Source organism: Sylvia atricapilla, chromosome 22, assembly GCF_009819655.1.
Source record: "Sylvia atricapilla isolate bSylAtr1 chromosome 22, bSylAtr1.pri, whole genome shotgun sequence".
Taxonomy (NCBI): Eukaryota; Metazoa; Chordata; class Aves; order Passeriformes; family Sylviidae; genus Sylvia; species Sylvia atricapilla.
The window spans coordinates 3,582,125-3,599,926 of NC_089161.1; the positions used below are offsets into that span (position 1 = coordinate 3,582,125).

Consider the following 17,802-nt stretch of genomic DNA (forward strand, 5'->3'; position numbering starts at 1 on the left):
AATTCTGTGCACTGTTATAAAACTTGAATTTTTCTTAGGGTATAATTGAATAATAATGTTGGACTGTGTTCCTGAGGCATTCCTAAGGGAATGAATTTTTTCATCTGCATACACAGGTGTTCTGCCTGTGCTAGTGAAGACAGAAGTTGTAGAGAAGAAAAAGATGTATTTTATACAGTGGTATTTCCAGAATTTTTGTACTGATTTCAGGATCCCTGGTCCTGTGTATGAGATACCTCCTGGACAGAGAGGTTTAGTAAAAGATGGTGAGGGAGCAGCCAGGGTAGAGCATCGCCATGGGAACACTGCAAATAACCTTTTCTGGGCACTTACATCTGCAGCTTGAGAATAATGGTCAGATGTTACTCTGCATTGAGTAATTGGGATGGAGAAACTGTGTCTTCTGTGAGCTGGGTAGGCTGTGGATGACTTTACACGTAGTAAAATCACGTGATGAGGGGCAAGAGAAATGGAGCGCTTAAAAATGGTTCAAACACGTTATTGAGGTGCTTGCTTTCCATCAGATCATGCATTTGCAACTTAAATGTTTGATGGAAATACATTTCCATACCAAGATGTCATCTTGTTTTAAATCAAGTTTATAGCAGTTTTATATTTCCTACTGAAGGAAGTATTCCTTTTAATTCAATTTTTTTAACCAGAGATAGAAAACCTTAAGTTAAGCCTAGCAATTTAATTACAGATTTACATTTTTTAAATGCCTGTAAAGGTGCATTGTGCTTATTTCTCTGGCTCTGAGAGAGGATAGAGATGGGGCTTTCATATGATTTCTCACATTAAGACAAATGAGTTAGTTGCCAGAAAGTTCTGCAGTGCTTAGTGCTTGTGAGGGAGTTCCTCACTCTTAAGGGTTTAGTTGCTGTTTGCTATGAACCATTTTAGGTTTGTGAAGTGCAGATTCAGTTTGGTTTCAGTGAGTGGATGGAGCAAAGGCTTCTGGCTTGGCATGCTGGCAGTGTGCCTTGAGCAAGAATTTTGGGAGCACTGGATCTCAGCTCCCTTCCATGGGAGTGGGGCTGGGCTCCCAAAGCAGGGCTGTGCAGAACCATCCTCCAGGTGCCTGACAGAGGTGGTGAAGGTGGTGCCTCACTACCCACTAGTGACTTTGGGCAGCAGGATATGTTGTCTGCAGGAGATGCATCCTGCTGCTTTCTGTCTGGGAAGCAGGAGCTTCCCAGGGTGCTGGGGCTCAAGGATGTTGGAGTAACCTTGTCTCTGCACAGCGCTTGCCAGGCACCGGATTGCAGCTCTGAACAGAGATGCCGTTCGTTAACAGTTGGCAGCCGCAGTCATTAATCATCCTTGTAAACACTTAATGACATGGTGCGAGAAAGAAGAAAAAGTTAAACATTGGGAATGTAAAATGCTATCTTGGGCTTTGGTTCCATCAGGATTCTTTATTTACAGTCTGTTGGGAGAAGCCCAGAACTTCCATGGTAGAAACAGCCAGCAGCAATTGCTTCATGTGCTTAGGCTTGTCTGGAGGGGCATGGCAGAGCTGCCCTGCTCTCTAGAGTCAGCCAGCATCCACATTTTGCAGATTCCTGGCTCAGGTACTGCTTGGGAGAGTATTCAAATAATGCAGTTATGAAACTTGGTGAGCATTATTTAGCATAAGAAGAAACCCTCTGCCTCTGCTGCCTGGGGGCCCGAGTCGCGTGTTCACTGACATCTCGATGTGCTCTGGCGTTCTTGCTTGTTTGCATGACACTGACATTCTCCTTTTTGCTTGACAAAGAGTTATTTGCCATCTTTTCTCTATAAAGCACAGAGAAAATCTTGAAGGTTTGGAGAATTGCCTGAGGGACGTGAGGGACCCAGACTGATAAGGGGAGCGAGTCTGGAGCCTTCGGGCTGGCTGTGATGCTCTGAAATGCTGGCTGGGAGGAAGTGAAAGCAATACATCCCTGCTCCTCCAGCTCCCCTTGGCCACTGGCAGCTGAGTGTCAGGCAGCCGGTCACCACACGGCTCCTGTCGCCACGTTTGTTCATCAAAGTACCTTTTAGAATCAATTCATATCAGTAAACTTAAAAAATCTCCTTGGTTTAAGGCTGCCCAGGATGGCGTGGTGTATTGTAACCCTGCACTGCATGTTCCAGTTCATTCCTTATTCAGCAAAGTAGCTGAATGCGTTACAAATTTGTGGTGTTGAGCAAGTGTATGGGACCAGTTTGTGTCACCAGCACAGCTGGAACAGGGAAGGGTTGTTGGTCCAGGTCACAGTGTCCCCTCAAGATGGCAAAATTCTGTGGAAAAGGAGCAGCACTCAGTACAGTTCCCTGTGGACTCTAAAATCCAGCATATTTTTTAAAATGCTTTACATCAGTTAATTCAGACATGTTCAGCTGGAGCTCAGGGTTCCTGAAGCCAGAGCCCTGTGCCTACTTAGGAGCACTCCCAGGGCTGGGACATCCTTGCGGTCTGTGTCAGCTCTGGGGTTTCTCAAAAGCACTAAGAATATTGAATTTAGACTAATTGCCTGCAGCCCACGTGATCACAGTATAAAATACTCAGATGGTAATGGCAAATGCTGTTACTAGAAGTGCTGTTGGTTTCTGTTCCAGCTGATGATCCCCTGCTGGAGGAGCAGCAAGGAAGTGGTTGCAGACCAGCTCATGTGCACATGACCACATAGCAGCTCCTCTGGCACCTGGGGATGCTGAGCTGGGGACTGAGGGCACCTTATGACAAGGGTTTGGGAATGGCAGGTGATAACCTTGTTGGGGCCAAAGTGTTTGCCAAGTGCTGGAGCAGACAGAGCATCCGTAAAATTCAGAGTGCCAGTATCGATTCTCCCCCTTCATTTCAGTGGTGTGGGAGGTCCTGTGCCTCAGAGAGAGAGAGAGAGCCCTGTCCCACCTGGCTTTGTCACCAGTGAGCTGTGTGCCTGCACTGCCAGCTGGTGGTACCTTTGGTCCAGAGCCTGCCCCTCCTCTTGGCCACCAGCAGGAAGGTGAGGAACCCCAGTTGCTTTAAAGAAGAAAGAGCTCAGCAAGTGAAAGGCAAGGGAAGCAGTGTGTGTGGTGTGAGGAGAGCAGAGCTGTAGTGAAGTGTTGGTACACCTGACTGGGGCTGTCTGGCGTGTGGGGGCGGCTCCTCCCGCTGCGCATGTGGCTGCGGTTTGAGGCTGATCCGTGAACGAGATGGCAATTTCTCTAACAGAAGCACTTAATTGTGGGTTTATTTTGTGAAATTAATGAAATTCTATGCTTTGCTTAATGTGCAAAGCAGGAGTGTGGTGCTGGCATTGTGTTTGCAGTTCCTTAGCTGTGTTTACAGCACTAGTGGTGCTGTGAGAGGGCTGGGGTTTTAGCAAAACTGGAAGGTTATGTACCAATTCAGGTGATTTTGAACAAGGGCAGTAATACCTGTTTATGCTATTGCTGTTCATGCTCAAACACAGGATCCTCATCTTCCTCTTAGGACAATCTAGCTTTTTTCCTGTCCCTTCAGTTCACGTAAGGGTCACTGAAAAAGAGTGATCCTGTAGCGCTGGGCAGTTGGTATGTCAGAGTGCTGGAACTAGAGTGACTCCTGGAAAACAGAGTAAGCAGATGGAGGGTTGGGAGTAATTCACTGCCCTCCTGATTTTTTTTTTCTCCAAATAAACTCTTTCGAATAAATTAAAATAACAAATCAACTTTTTTACACTTGACGATAGCCTAAAGAAAAAACCCCTTTGTAATTATTTTTAGCATACTGTACACAGTATATAGAATACTGATGGTGTTTTACTGCCTGACTGTCATTTGTAACCTGTCAAAGTACCTCTGAATATTGGTCAGTGGTATTGGGGGTTTTACTGTTTGACACTTGTAGGTTCCTCCACAGAGTGGCTGTTGTAGATGACAGTAGTTCAGCAGCAACGAATGTGTGCAGACACCTGGACAGTGGCTGTACAGTGGCTCCAGATCCTTTGTCTGTCTTGTGGGAAAATAATGTGGAGTATTATTTCCTCCAGTTGATGGACCTGGTGTGCTTTTCCTAACCTGTTCCATCTGTTGGGGCTTGTATTTGTTAACTGTACCTGATTATCCTGAAGTGTAATATCAAAAGCAAGACTGGAATCTGGTGTGTGGGGAATAAAAAGTTGGAGTTACCAGTTATGGAAATGCTTCTTGAAACATGAGAGAGTCGGGAAAGTGGATTAATTCAGTTGGTATTCACCTGTTCATCTGCAGGAATGCCAGCAGTAGTGGTAGGTACTACTGCATTTTGTGTCTGGGTCTCTGCCTTGCCCAGCACTGAGTAAAATACCCACTGGTGTTAAACAAGGTGTACTTCCACATGATGCAAGGAAAATGTTACAACAAAGTCAGTTTAGAAACTCAGTCTCTATGCCAGGGCCTGGCATGTATGCACACAAAGGAATTGGTTTACTTGGCAAATGAATGGGAACTGAGGAGATTATATTTTATACAGGATTGAAATCCTGTGGTCTTGGTCTCAGGTTTGCTGCTTCTGAGGGCGGCTGTACGGTTTGGAAGAGAAAAATCAGAGAACTTATATGAGAAGGAAAAAACTAGATATGAAGGAAAAATTAGTGCCAGTGAAAACAAAAGATTTCTTCTGCTGGGGCACTGCCTAAGGAAGAGAGGGAAAGAAGCAGTGGTCTTTGTGGGGAGCAGGAGAGGGCATAATCCAGTGTCATAGGGGGGAAAGAAAAACCAAGTCTCTGTGCTCCATTGCTGGTGTCTGTGCCCTGTTGTTGACAGACCACAGGAGCTGGGAGCTGTTTGCAGCACACAGCCCTGGACTGAGCCAGGCACTGGAGAGCCCTGTAGAGCTGCTCCACCTTGGGATTGTGCCCCACCAGTGTTGTCTCAGCGCTAAAATGTTCCTGCAGTTACCTAAACTCATCTGTGCAAACTTTTTTGTTATTTGGGAAGTTCTGAGGGAGCCTCACAACGTTGGTGTGTCTTTCAGGCGTGTCCCTGTCCTGCACCTCTGAGTTTCCTGTGCTCTGGGGGTCTTCCTGGTCACACAACTAACATTGATGCCTTCAGACTTTAATTAACTGATGAGTCACTGCAAGTCTGTGTCCGTGCTGTTGAGTTATTGCAAAGTTGCTGGGTTCCCAAGCCGCTTTCTTTGATATCAAGGTCGTCTGGCACATCTGCAGCGTGAGCTGTGGTGAGAGCAGGCAGCCCAGCACAGCACTGAGGGAACAGCAGAAACGTGGACTTACTGGTTTGGCTCACAGAAACTGGAATTGATAAATGCTGGAAATATTGGCAGGAACTTAAGTTTTAATGTCAACAAGCAGTAGCTTTAACAGGAGCATTTGCCAGACACAGTTGCTGTGGGAGAATATGGACCTTGCATGCTCCAGCGGGTTCCTGACTGTGACACACATGAAGCAGGAATCACATAGAAAGATGAGACATATTTTCTGGAAAAACATCCAGGCAGACTAGATCCTTATGCTATGTCTCAGTGTTACTCATGGTGATTCTCTGATACTGTGGGCTTCTTTGCCTTACAAAGGCAGGGGTTTGTGCACAGAGTTTGTTTCTTGGCTTCAAGCACAGGGCTGGTTTGGTTCAGATAAGAGCGTCCCAAAAGTTAATGCCTTGCCAGGCAGGGGGAGGGATGCTGGAATGAAGAGGGATGCAATGCCCTTGGTGGCTGTCTTTCTCCAAAAGTTATCTGATGTAAATATTACGTTCTCTGCATAAATTTAGTGTAGATAATTGACTGCATCTTGCTTGGAAATGGGTACCAAAGGTTGTTTTATAGCTTCTGTGTAATTGAAATTCTAGGAGGAGAGGCCTTTGTCTTGGAAACCACATTTGAATTACTTTTTTATTGGAGTGTTAAAGCAATACGTTACGATGTGAGGGGTTCAGTGTGCATGTGTGTCAATAATTACCAGATTTCCACAGTTACAGTGAATAAAGAAAACTATTGAAAAAGCATGTCAGGCTTTCCCTGAAAAGCAGGGGTCCAGCAGTTGTGTTGACAGCCAGGAGTGTTCTGACCCAAGCAGAGCCTCCTTGGCACAGGTAGTGTCAGTGCCAATGCAGGACCTGCAGCCGAGGTTTGGGCTGCGCTGCCTCGAACCCCTGGCACTGAAAACATTTGTGAAACGAGAAACCACTGCTCCAGCATGGAAATGGGAAAACTTTAAGGAGCCTGTCTACAGGGAGGTTAATAATAACAAGCCAGAGTGGCTGGAAACAGGAGCCACCAGCCCGTGTGGCTGCAGGAGGGGCAGTGGCCACCAGCACAGGAGAGCAGCAGCTGAGTGTGGTGCCGTGGGCTGGGTATGGAGTGCGAGAGCTTTGATGTGCTTCCATAGAAGGTTCTAGTTTTACTCACTGAAGCTCCTTTGTTTTGCAGAGATCTTGATGCAGACGCCCTTTTGGATTTCTTTTTAATAGTGTGTGACCCTTCACCTTTGATCCCTTGACCTGCATTACTTTGGTAACCATTTCATTTTTTTAATTTCATTTCATTTTTAATTTTGGTGTGTAAGCTGTAACATTTCATCATTTTAAACTGTAGCATTCCTTGACCTCCCCAGATGCCTTTTTTTCTTTTCTATGAGGTTGCGCAATGTTGACTTTTCTTGAATAAACATTATTTCAGTTGCTAATAAAATATGTATTTTTCATTGGTTTTTGCTTCTTTTAAGTTTAACTGTGTGTATGTTGACTGTATAGTACTTTACTTCTTTTGACCTGTGTTCTCCCACTTAATCTATTTTGATATTTATGTACATCTTTGCTTTTAATTCACATTTTTTCTACAGTTCTTTTGTTCAGTAAAACCCGTGCTCATGGGCTGTCCATGGCCATCCGTGTCACCCTCCAGTCAACTTTCATAGCTTAAAGTAACCTTGGGAGAATTTCAGATACACTTACGAATAAGAACTATTCTTTGCTGTTAAAATTTTTGCCCTGTCCTGAAGTTAACTTTTCCTAACCATTGGCTCCAAACTGATAGTTGTTTTAATAAAAGATTAGGCTTCAGACCAAAATGAAAATCTCACTCAAAACTCAATTTGCATTTATTTTTCTGTTATCATTGGAGCCCAAAGGAAAGTTATCAATGCTTGGAGCTGTGCTTTAGGCACGGCTGTGCTCAGGGAAGCAGCGTTGTGTGTACGTGGGATGGCAAAGCCCCCAAAGCTTAGTTGGTTCTTTCCATTTTCCTGTTGAAAGGGAAGCAGTGGATAAGGCATTTTGGCCAGATTCTATTTTTATCTGGTAAATGATCATATGAAATCCACTGAGCACGGCCCACTGAAGTACAGATTACTTTTTAAGTGTCTCATTATTTTATTCTCTAACATTTAATGCTGAAGTTTTAATTGCACACAGATGAAGCTGCTAAATGAGCACTGAAATGGATTTAGGTCTTCTCAGAGCCTTGTTGATGCTTATAAAACTTTATATCGTTCATTAGGACTACAGATTAAAATGGTAGTGAGCTGTTCACATTGTGCCACTGGGCTCTGCTGGTGCCTGGCCTCTGGATGAGTCTGAAGCTCACATGAACACCCTCCTGCTGACCCTTTCCCCAGGGAAACTGAGCTGCTTTTGGCTCTGCTCCCTTCTGGGAGTCCTGCTGACCTCCAGGGATGAGCCTGAGTTGTCTCCTTCCCCCCGAGTCCTCTGTGAGGGATTCATCAACACCAGAACCTGGTTCAGGAAACAGCTGCTTAACCACAAGATCTCTGTTTTTAAACTGCCCTTTAATGTGGCAGAATTGCCTGTGAAAATAGGCAATAGATAAGTATTCACAGAATTCCCTGCCCAGCACCTCTGTGTTACTGTGTGAGTTTGTCTGACCCTGTGGCTATGAGCTGTGCTGGACTGTCACAGCCTTCATCAGTGCTTGAAGCATTCAGGTGGATTTTCCTTTCCTCTCCTGTTCCAAATTTTAGCTGTAATTGTTTTTGTAGCCCTAGAATTGTCAGTTCTGGTACACAGACTGCTGCTCCTCACTGAGCCTGTTGGGGATAGCTGGGATTTGGCTTTGGCTTGGGTTTAATGCTACCTGTCAGCCTGAGAAGAAGAATCCTCCAGAAACCATCTTAAGCCATTTCTCCAGTCTCCAGAACAGGGTTTTTAAAACTCAATGGGAAAAATACTTACTTTGCCCAAGAAAACTCCTTGAAGACTCTTTTTTCTCCTCGTAACACATATTTTATGTTGGCAGCAGTTAGATGTGAATGCCTTGATTTTCCAGGGCAGCGATTCTTAAAAACCTTTATTTAAATGTCTGGAAACTGAAGGAAATCTGCTTCCCTGTGCAGGGGGCTGGCTGTTGGCTGCCTCCTGCTAGAACAAATAGCAGGGAAAAAGAAGAAATGGAATAAAAATACCTGATGTTGGGAATTGGAGTCAATAAAAAGAAAAAAAACAAAAAACACAGCTTAAAAGATGGTTAGAATTAGAATGACTTGGTTTTGTTTGGTTTGTTGGGTTTTTTTGTTGTTTTCTTTCTTTCTTTCTTTTTTTTTTTTTTTTTTTTTTTTTGTCTCATTTCATGTTTTGTCATGTCCATCCTGCCTTCTTTCATAAGGTAAGCACTCTGACCCATGGCATTCTCTGGGTCTAGCTCCCAAGGTGGTGGGATGACAGAGTGATGCATGCTTTGTTGTGATATTTCCATGTGTTGTGTTAGATGCAGATGGTTATTTGCAGAAATCAGTGTAAATAATATGGGTTCTGCCTGTTCAGCTATCGCATGGGCTTCCAGGATGCTAGAGCTGCTGAGGGAGGAGGAGGGTACAGCCTTTGGGAAGGGAGGAGATGGGATTTGTCCCCCATTTCCTCTATAAAACACAGTAAATATTGGCAGGAGAAGCTGCTTTGTTGACCGAGCAATAGCACTGCTATTTGCCCCAGTGTGAAATCTGTCCCAGGGTTTTTGCTGCAGTGCTGCTGGATACAGCAGGAAGAGCAACAGCTGACCCTTGGATGGCAAGAGATGATGGAACTTACTTAATTCACTTTACTGAGCTTGTTTTTCACTGAGCAGTAACTCAAATACATGTTTTCGTCAAACACTTAATCAAAGAACTACATAAATGCTGCAAAATGTTTGCAAAGCAAAACATTTGTCTATTTAGATATTGAGAGAATACTCTATTGAGAGATTTGTTCCTGCTTATGAGGTTTTTCTGTTACTCAAAGCCAGAATGTTGACAACATCCACTCCTGAAACAAGTCTTAATTTTGAAATCTATGCAGAATCTTCTGCTGCTGGAGGTTTTTATGTATTAACCTTAACAGAAGGCTGAAGGGCTGAAATGAAATCCTTGGCAAAGGTACAAGATTCAGAGCGTTGCATATCTTGCAGTTCAGGTAATGCAGCTGGGGTTGGATTAACCTAATCTGCTTTATTCAGCCTAATAGACACCTGTGTGTCAATCTGCACGTGCAGTTTATTTAATAAAACACAGGCAGCCGCAAATTGCTCACTTTGGTCTGACTACTTTTGAAAATCAGATGTATTGGTCAGCACAAACACACCATTTTCTTTTAATACTGAAACTCATCCAGAGGTGCGGGATGAAAGTACAGGACAGGTCTGTATCACCAAGATACACCCAAGACTGTACCTGGGAAAACACATTCTGTGCAGCGCCTGACCCTATGCAATAAATGAATAAGTGCCAGCTAACCCTACTCACTTTTCAGGGCTGGTGGGTTCTAGGCATGGATCCCACTGTCCCAGTGCTCTTGTGCTCATTGGGGAAGGGAATTCCCCTGTTCCAGAGCAGAGCCTGAGTGCTGCTCTGGCCTGGCACTGGGGCACTAGCTGGTGGGGCAGGACTGCCACCCTTGGCAGCCACTCTGCAGGGAGGTTCTCTCCGGGGTGGGGGTGAATTTCTCGGGCTTGTCACCCTGCTTGCTGCTCTGGGTGTGCGTTGGTTTGCAAAGTCTTTAAATAATTTAATTATTGCTCCTGCTTTAATCTCTAACTTCTCAACTTGTGTTAAGGACTCTGATGGCTGAGGGGTTGAGCTGGCGCCGTTGGGCAGCCAGCCCTGACCCTCTCCTGTGCTTCTGCTTTTCCTCTGCTTCAGAAGTAGAAGTGTAGACCTTGACACCCTGCATTGGCTTTGTGTCTGCTAGAGCAGGGTCCTCTGCCTGTCCCCCGCTTGTAGCTGCACATTCAGCTCAGAAAATGCTCAGTGATAAACATGTGTTTTCATTTCTCCTTCAGGTTTGGCTTGTCTGCTTTTCAGCTCTTCTAGACATTGGAAATTCCAGTTTGTGTTTATTTTCTCTGGATTCCTTCCCACAAGACAGAAGTGAATTCAGCATGGATTATTGGGGAGAGCCTTGGCTGGGAATAAGGATAATTGCAGCCTCTGGCTGTGCCACAGTTTCACTGATGATTTCTTTTAAGTTACTCACCTGCACTGTATCTGTTTCCTCAGCTGTAAAATGTGGGTAATTACCTCCATTGTAAAATGTTACAGGGTCTGCTGGTAATTATATGAACGAAGTGCTAATTACAGTGATTATCCCTTGGACCTAGTCTAGATCTGGCTGATGTTCCTGTTGTGATGAACGTATGAAACAAATACTACAACTTGCTTTTCTCCATTTTTTGTGAGGGGCCTGGAAGGTGCCGCATCACACGATGCGTTCCCAGTGAGAAGCTCTGCTGCCCTGTCACCCTGTCACCCAGGTCCCTCTCTTCATTTCTTGTTCCCCTCCACCCTCGTGTGTTACAGGGCCGTCTGTGGGCTGAGGAGGGGCTGAGGAATTACTGATTCAGTAGTTGGATCCACATATGATCTGATAGCCAGGGTTTATGCTGTGGCTTCACTTTTCCACTTGAGGATATGAAGGCAGCAGCCAGGGAACTGTGCTCCCGAGGTACCAGTTGGGTTGGGGCCAGTCTGTGCTGCCTAGTGGCCTCTATTCTTTAAGAAGTTCTGACCTTGATGCCAGGAGAGGTGTCCTTCCAGCTGTGGAGATTATTTCCCTCCTGTAAAAGCCTACAGCTTGCAAGACTTTATTATCAAACATTTTATTTGCCTTTCTCTTCTCCGTTTATTTAGGACACATTTTCTTTGTAGCTGGGAATAGCTCTACTATCCCCTGAGCAGGGCTGGGTAGTGGAGGAAGAATTTATATTCTTCAAGGTAGAAATGGAGTGTTCTCATCCAGAAAATCCTGCTGCTGCCGCTGGGAAGGTGCTGTAGTTTTTGATGGTAGTAATAAGTCACGTCGTATATCTGGTAATGATGAGAGTCTCCTCTCCTACCCAGTCCCTGCCTTCCCTGGACACAGACCTCATGGCGCAGTAACAACAAAAATCCTGTGCTTGGTTCATCTTGCTGCAGCTCTGCCTGCTCTGTCCTGGGTTCTGCTGGATGGATTTTCTGCCTCCTTTGCCTCCAGCCTCCCTACACCTGCTTCCCATCAGCCTCAGCCTTTCTTTGCCCTGGAAGAGCAAGGTTCAGTGATGTCTTCAGAATTTAGTAGCTGAGCAGCTCTTCCTTTCTCAGAGTTTGACAAGTGCAATGAATTTTTAACTTTCAGGAGAAGGTTTTAGTTCCTGTCTGGGATGATGGTTTGGAAAGGCTTGCTGGCAATGGGAAGGTAGTTTTTAATTGCAGTTTTGCACCTGAATTTTCCAGACTAGATGCTCTTCTCTGACGGCTTCTGTCTGATTGATTCTACGGCCTGTTCTTTTCCATGACAGGATTGAGTGCTCCAGGGATGGAAACAACCTGCCACTCCTGATAGGTGAAAGTGGTCATTGCCAGGCAATGAGGGTATGGAAAGAACAGCTCTGGTTCCATGGAGGAAAAAGATGAGGGAATATCACCTCTCCCATGATTTGCTCTTGCCTTGGCTAGAGCATCTAAACTATAGGGGGATGTGTGTAGTGTGTGTGCTTCACCTAATGCTCATCTGCCAGTCTTGTTTGAAAATCCTTTGTTTGGGAAGCAAAAGATTCGGTTTGTTCCTGCAGAAGCATCATCTAATAAGATTAATTTATTTGGTGTGAGAGGCTTCAAAAGTGAATGATGCTATATATCCATGTTCTTATTGCCCGTTGCACAAGTGAACTGATTTGTGTGTTCTCTGCAAGTCACATGCTGAATGAAGGATGTTAAATTACTGTGTAACCTGGAGGGTAATCAGTGATTCAGATTTGAGATTTATCCAAGTCTAATTTTGCAGCATTCTTGGAATATCTAGGATTTCTGTATCTTGGCATCACTCTGAATGCTGTACATTAAGAGTGATTTTTTTTTTTTTTAACTTAAAAGTTCAGTAACACAATAATTATAAACTTTCTCAAGTTTTCTTTCTCTTAAAATTGAGTGTACCATTTGGTTTTCATTGAGGTGCAAAGTGTTGTGTAAAATCACTGCAACTTGTGACAGAAATGCTTTCAGGTATCTGAATGAAAATGCAGCATCACCATGAAAACAAGTATGTAATGCAAAAGTGGTTCCAAACGAGGTGCTGCTAAATAAAGGTTTTCCTGATTTTGAGAGCAGATTTTTAAGCAGTGATAGATCCCATGGGGGGCAATTGCACACCTCAGGGAAGGAACTGAGGAGCACTTTGTATATGTCACAAGTTGCTGCAAAGAAATCTATTCATTTTTACTCCTTTCTATAATTACCTGTCAGTGCTTGGCTTTGTGAGTCAGTAGGTTATAGACAAACACGCTGGCTGGTCGCACGCCGAGCAGCGCAGTGCTGGCAGTGCCGCTGTCCCCACATTTACCTGTCCTGTCCGGGCTGTGCCAGTGGCCGTGGTGCTTTGGCCATCTCCTCCTCAGCCAGCCGTGCTCCTGCCGGGGCCGTGGTGTGTGCCCAGGGCACGGCTGGCGCCTCGCAGCCGCCGCTCCCCGCGCCTCGCCGGAGGAGGAGGAAGAGGAGGGATTCCATCGCGCCCCGTTTCCAGCTGCCCCCGTGTCTGTACGGACGCGGAATCCCCACAGGAGGGTGCTGCGAAGGCACTGAATGTGCAGGTTTGCAGGAAGATCAGGGCTTGGAGGAGACTGCGATTGTAGGGCAGCCAACGCCGTGGCTGTGGCGAGGGCAGCGCCGCAGCCGTCCCCGGAGCGCAGGGGGACGTCGGCGTTGGAGCTCACAGCACCCCGCTGCCGTGCTGCTGGGCTCCTGTGTCCTGGTGTCAGGGTGTGTGCCATGGCAGCAGGAGCACTGACACTTGGGTGCTGCAGGGTTGAGGGCTTGGTAGCTGTAAAGTGTCCCAGGGCTGTTCCCTTGCCTCTTGCTCGTGGCTGGTGCTGGGACCCTTCCCCTGTGAGCATCATCCGTGGCCAACGGGTCATATGGCTTCTCTCTAGCAAGCCTTGGGGCCACCCAGATACTTTCCTGTCTGCATCTGGTACCTTTAGTCTGCACAAGTGGCAAAATGCAGTTGCTTGCAAGTAGAGACAGCCTCCAAGTTCTGTCCTAAAAATACTCTGTAAGTTGGACCATTTTATTTAGCTTGATCAGATGAGAAATTATCGCTAAACCTCCCTTTGGTTCCTGGCTGTGCAACCCTCTTCCAAATATTTTAGTTAAAGGGATTATTCCTTTTGCATAATACCTGCTCATGCCAAAAAACTTGTCAGACAAGGCCAGTTAAGCGGCACTTTCACGTGATTCTCCCCTTAGCTGTGTGCTGCTTCACCCTGAAATTGTGTGCTCATTTAAAAGTAAACAACTCTCCATCCCAGGGGCTGCACACATCCGCTCTGCCCTCACTTCCTTCTGCTGCTTTTCGCTTTCTAAATAAACTTTTGAAACAGAGGATTATATAACTGAACTAGAGACTTCTCTTTGGGATGACCTCCAGGACGTGGAGGGGATTCAATCTAATTCTGTTATATGGCAGGGTGGGAGCTCTGATCCCATCCTTTTAATGGCAGCAGGATCAACTGATGGAGCTGTGTTAGAGAGTGGATGTAAAATCATTGCATCAGAGCACCTCACTTGGAAACCTGGGACTGGGATCCATGTGTGAATCCCTGTGGGGTTTCCTGCTGACCGTATCCCAGCATGTGCCAGTTCAGTTTCTTGGTTTGGATCCAGGACTGTGTCCAGCAGTGATGGTCCTTTATGTTACTCTGTGGGTTTGGCACTCATCTGAAACTGAATCACCAAAATCCCCTTTTAATGGGATGGGTGACCCCAAAGTTTGGCTAATACACACAGTGGAAGAGGTGCCTGGCAGCAGTGGGGGCTTTACCTCAGCACCTGCATGGCAGGACCATGAGCTGGTCTTGTGTCTGAATGCTGTTAGATCAGCTGCAGGCAAATACAAATAGACTTGGATTTTGGCCCTGTAAAGGGAGATTTTCAGCTTCCCCCGGGAATTCTGCCTTGGCAGAAACCAGCTGTAGTTCAGTGGTTTCTGTTACCAGGCAGAGTCTGTTTGGATGTTAGAAAATTAGAGCAGAAATTCCTGCAGCAGTCAGCTGTGTCTGCGTCACCTCTGTGACCTCTAACTGCTACTCCTGCAAACAGTTGCCATTAAACACAGTCAATAACCCCCTTCTGCATTCCATTGGATCATCTCTTCCTGCCATCTCAAATGAAAAATAAACAAAAGAGCTTAAGCGTGCAACGTGCTAAATAGACTAATCAGCTGTGAAAATATTTTATGGGGGAATCTGGGGCAAGAGCTGTCAGTGGGAGCAAGCTGATTGGAGCTGCAGCAAAACAGCTCTGGGAGGCGGCTGTGGGGACAGAAGGGAAAGATTTGTTCAAATGTATGTGCGCTTTTTTTTTTTTACCCCTTTCTGAGTAGTTTTAGGAAATCCCTCCCTCTGTAAATTGATTACCTCTGCACATCAGAAGGCCTTGGCTCTAAGTACGCACTAAGCTGCTCCTGTGCTGATTTGACTTTGCCTGTTAAATGTAAAACAGGTTTTAATCCTCTCATTTAGATGTTTTAATAGAAAGTAAATGTTTAACTTGCTTTGCTGTGGCCTCCAAATCTTTAATCCGTGGGAACGTTTTTAATGAAAGGAAAACCATGCTTTTGTTTAAAGGACGGGGTGATGCTGCAGGCAGTAGTGCTGGTGGGGGGGAATTGCAAACCCACATCAGGAATTTTTGGCACTGTTGGATCCCCGATATAGGGATTATGAGTTTAGGAATATCCTGGGGACAGTGGCAAGAACCCTGTCTTGGGACAGTCTGTGGCTGGAGGAGGGGTCTGTAACCATACTGTAAGTTCAGTGTCAATAATTCCTGCCCCCGAATTCAGAATGGTCCCTGTGTTCTGTTGATGTTACAGGGCTGTTGCTGCTCCAGCAAGGGAGAGCTGAGCAGAGCCGTGTGCTTGCCAAGGAAACCGCAAAGCAGCCAGCACTGGGTTTTGTTCTGCACACAAAAGGGAGGGTTCTGCTCTTCTGAAGCCACTCAGCTTACTTACGATTTAATTTAATGTAATTTGTTAAAAAAGACGTGTGGCTCCAGGACACATATATGGCCAGCAAAGTACCATGACAAAATCAAAACTGAACAAGGAGTGGAGCACATGGTGAATGTGGGTAGAAACCACTTAGGGGCAAGTGCAGGCATCTATGCCCACTTTGGGGCAGGACCCACAGATATTTGCCTCTTCAGTTGCATTTTCTGCCTCGTATTAGAATCACGACTTTATTAGATTAAAAGTGCAGCAAGTCCTGGAAGATAAGAGTGCTACCAAAGGATTTACCTGTGTGTTTCCCACCAGCCTGTGCTGCCAGAAGGAGGATGCTGTTCAGGGCAGCTGAAGGCAGACAGGCACCTATAAGGAAGTGCTTCATAAACACCACTTCCCTCTTTACAAAGCCAACTGCACCGATAAAGCTTTGCCTGAGTAAATAAAGTGCTCTGATTTCCAGGTCTGTGTTGTAAGTCGTCGAGCTGTAATTGTGGAAGTGCCAGGGTTATAAATAGTGGGTGCAGCTGGCAAGCCCCAGCCATGGCACATTGGGGCACTGGTGCTTCATAGTGAGAATTAGCAGGATTGTTCTCATTTGGGTTTTGGCTTCTCCTTTTGCACTCCATGCTTTTCCCACCTGGGTTTGCAGGGACAGGTTCCTGTAGCCAGGCCTGGCTATCCTTTGTGGGACAGGGGCCAGCTTGGACACAGGAGCATCTTGCAGCACCTGGGTTTGTACCTGATCTGTGCATCAACTGGGCCGTGTGCAGAAGGCAAGGAGAAGAAAACTATTGGTAAAATAATAAATCAACTTCAGACAAAACCAGTTCATTATTGCAGCATCAGTACACTTAAGAGGCTGGTGCTGCATCACAGGTGTGTGGATGCCCGTGGAAAACAGTGTCATACGAGGTGTCTGGGCAGTGTCTGCAGTGGAGGATTCAGTGTTCTCCACAGGATGACTGGGGAGCAGTTTGCATACATCCATGGGGAAACAGCTGCTCCTTCACTGTGCACCAGAGGGATGAGTTAGGTTTTACATCATGATAACTTAAATGTTTTATTTCCTGAGTTGTCGTTGTTCTAATTAAATTAATTTGCAAATTTTTTTTTCTGTTTGCCTTTTTCTTTTAATTTTTTTCCTCTGACCAAAATCCTAATAACCCTAACAGGTCACAGGCACATCAAGATGCTGGGACAGCGCTGGGGTCTGAGGAGAGCAGGGCGAGGGCTGTGTGTGGAGGGTTGAGGTGTGGCAGGAAGACGGTGGTGGAAATGTCTGCCTTCCCTGTGGGAGTGGGTTGAAAGGCTACATCAGGCACGTGTCACCAAAATAATAAAAGTACTATGAAAGCAATCAAGTATGCGTTACCCACTTGGCGTGTTACAGGCGGCTCCTCCCCATGCGAGGCCAAGCCATTCTGAATTCATCCCCTGGGATTTGGCGTTAAAACATGTTCGCTGCCAGCTGACAGAAGAGTCAAGCTCGGATTTATTACACCGGCACCTGCAGTAAAAAATGACAGATGATGCGAATGTATTATCATTCAGCGCCACGTCTCTGCCCGCTCCGGTCGCGGGGCTGCAGCTGGCACACACTTTAACTAAAGTCAGCGTGCTTATCTGGAGAGGGGCTCGGAGGAAGGGCCGGGGGCTGCTGCGGGGCTCGGCTGAGCAAACGCGGCTCTCCACACGCTGGCCCATCCGCGTTGCCCCGTCCCTGGCCCTCCCGCTCCGCAGGGAACACGCTCTCCCAGCCCGGGGCTGGAATTCCCGGAGCGTCCCCGCCTCGCCGGTCCCTGCGAAGGGACGTCCCCGGTGGCATCCCCCGGCCCAGCGTATCGGCTCCCACAGCCGTGCGGCTGCCGTCCCGCGTCCCAAAGGCCGCTGCGCTCTGCAGCAAGGTCAGGGGGACACCGGGACTGCCGCAGCGGCGCCGGGAGCAACCGCGGCTCCGGCAGCGTTCACGTGTGCCGGTGTAACACGGAGCTGCGGTGCCCCGGGAGCTCTGCTCTGTGTGTGTGAGCCGTGTGTGCAGTTACAGGGGTGTGCAGGCACAGAGATACAGCCAGAACATGGATACACACGTGTATGCACAGATAAACACACATATACACACACCTGCATACACAAATACACACGTGTGTACACACACCTGCATACACACATACACATGTGCGTACACACACCTGCATATACAGATACACACGTGCGTACACACACACCTGCATACACAGATACACACGTGTGTACACACACCTGCATACACAGATACACACGTGCGTACACACACCTGCATACACACATACACACGTGCGTACACACACCTGCATACACAGATACACACGTGTGTACACACACCTGCATACACACGTGCATACTTGGCGTGTGGAAGTGGCCCAG

General features: G+C 46.5%; 1 protein-coding gene and 2 long non-coding RNA genes across 10 annotated transcripts in view; all 3 read left to right on the forward strand.

Moving 5' to 3' along the window:
- Positions 1-17,802, forward strand: part of CAMTA1 (calmodulin binding transcription activator 1) — a 235,428-nt gene that overhangs the window by 25,941 nt on the left and 191,685 nt on the right. The window lies entirely within an intron of this gene.
- Positions 8,486-12,322, forward strand: LOC136370729 (uncharacterized). The gene is made up of 2 exons (XR_010745232.1): positions 8,486-8,554; positions 10,205-12,322. It is a non-coding gene; the product is annotated as an uncharacterized lncRNA (long non-coding RNA).
- On the forward strand, positions 12,843-16,508 carry LOC136370728 (uncharacterized). Its single transcript, XR_010745231.1, has 2 exons — positions 12,843-15,544; positions 15,575-16,508. It is a non-coding gene; the product is annotated as an uncharacterized lncRNA (long non-coding RNA).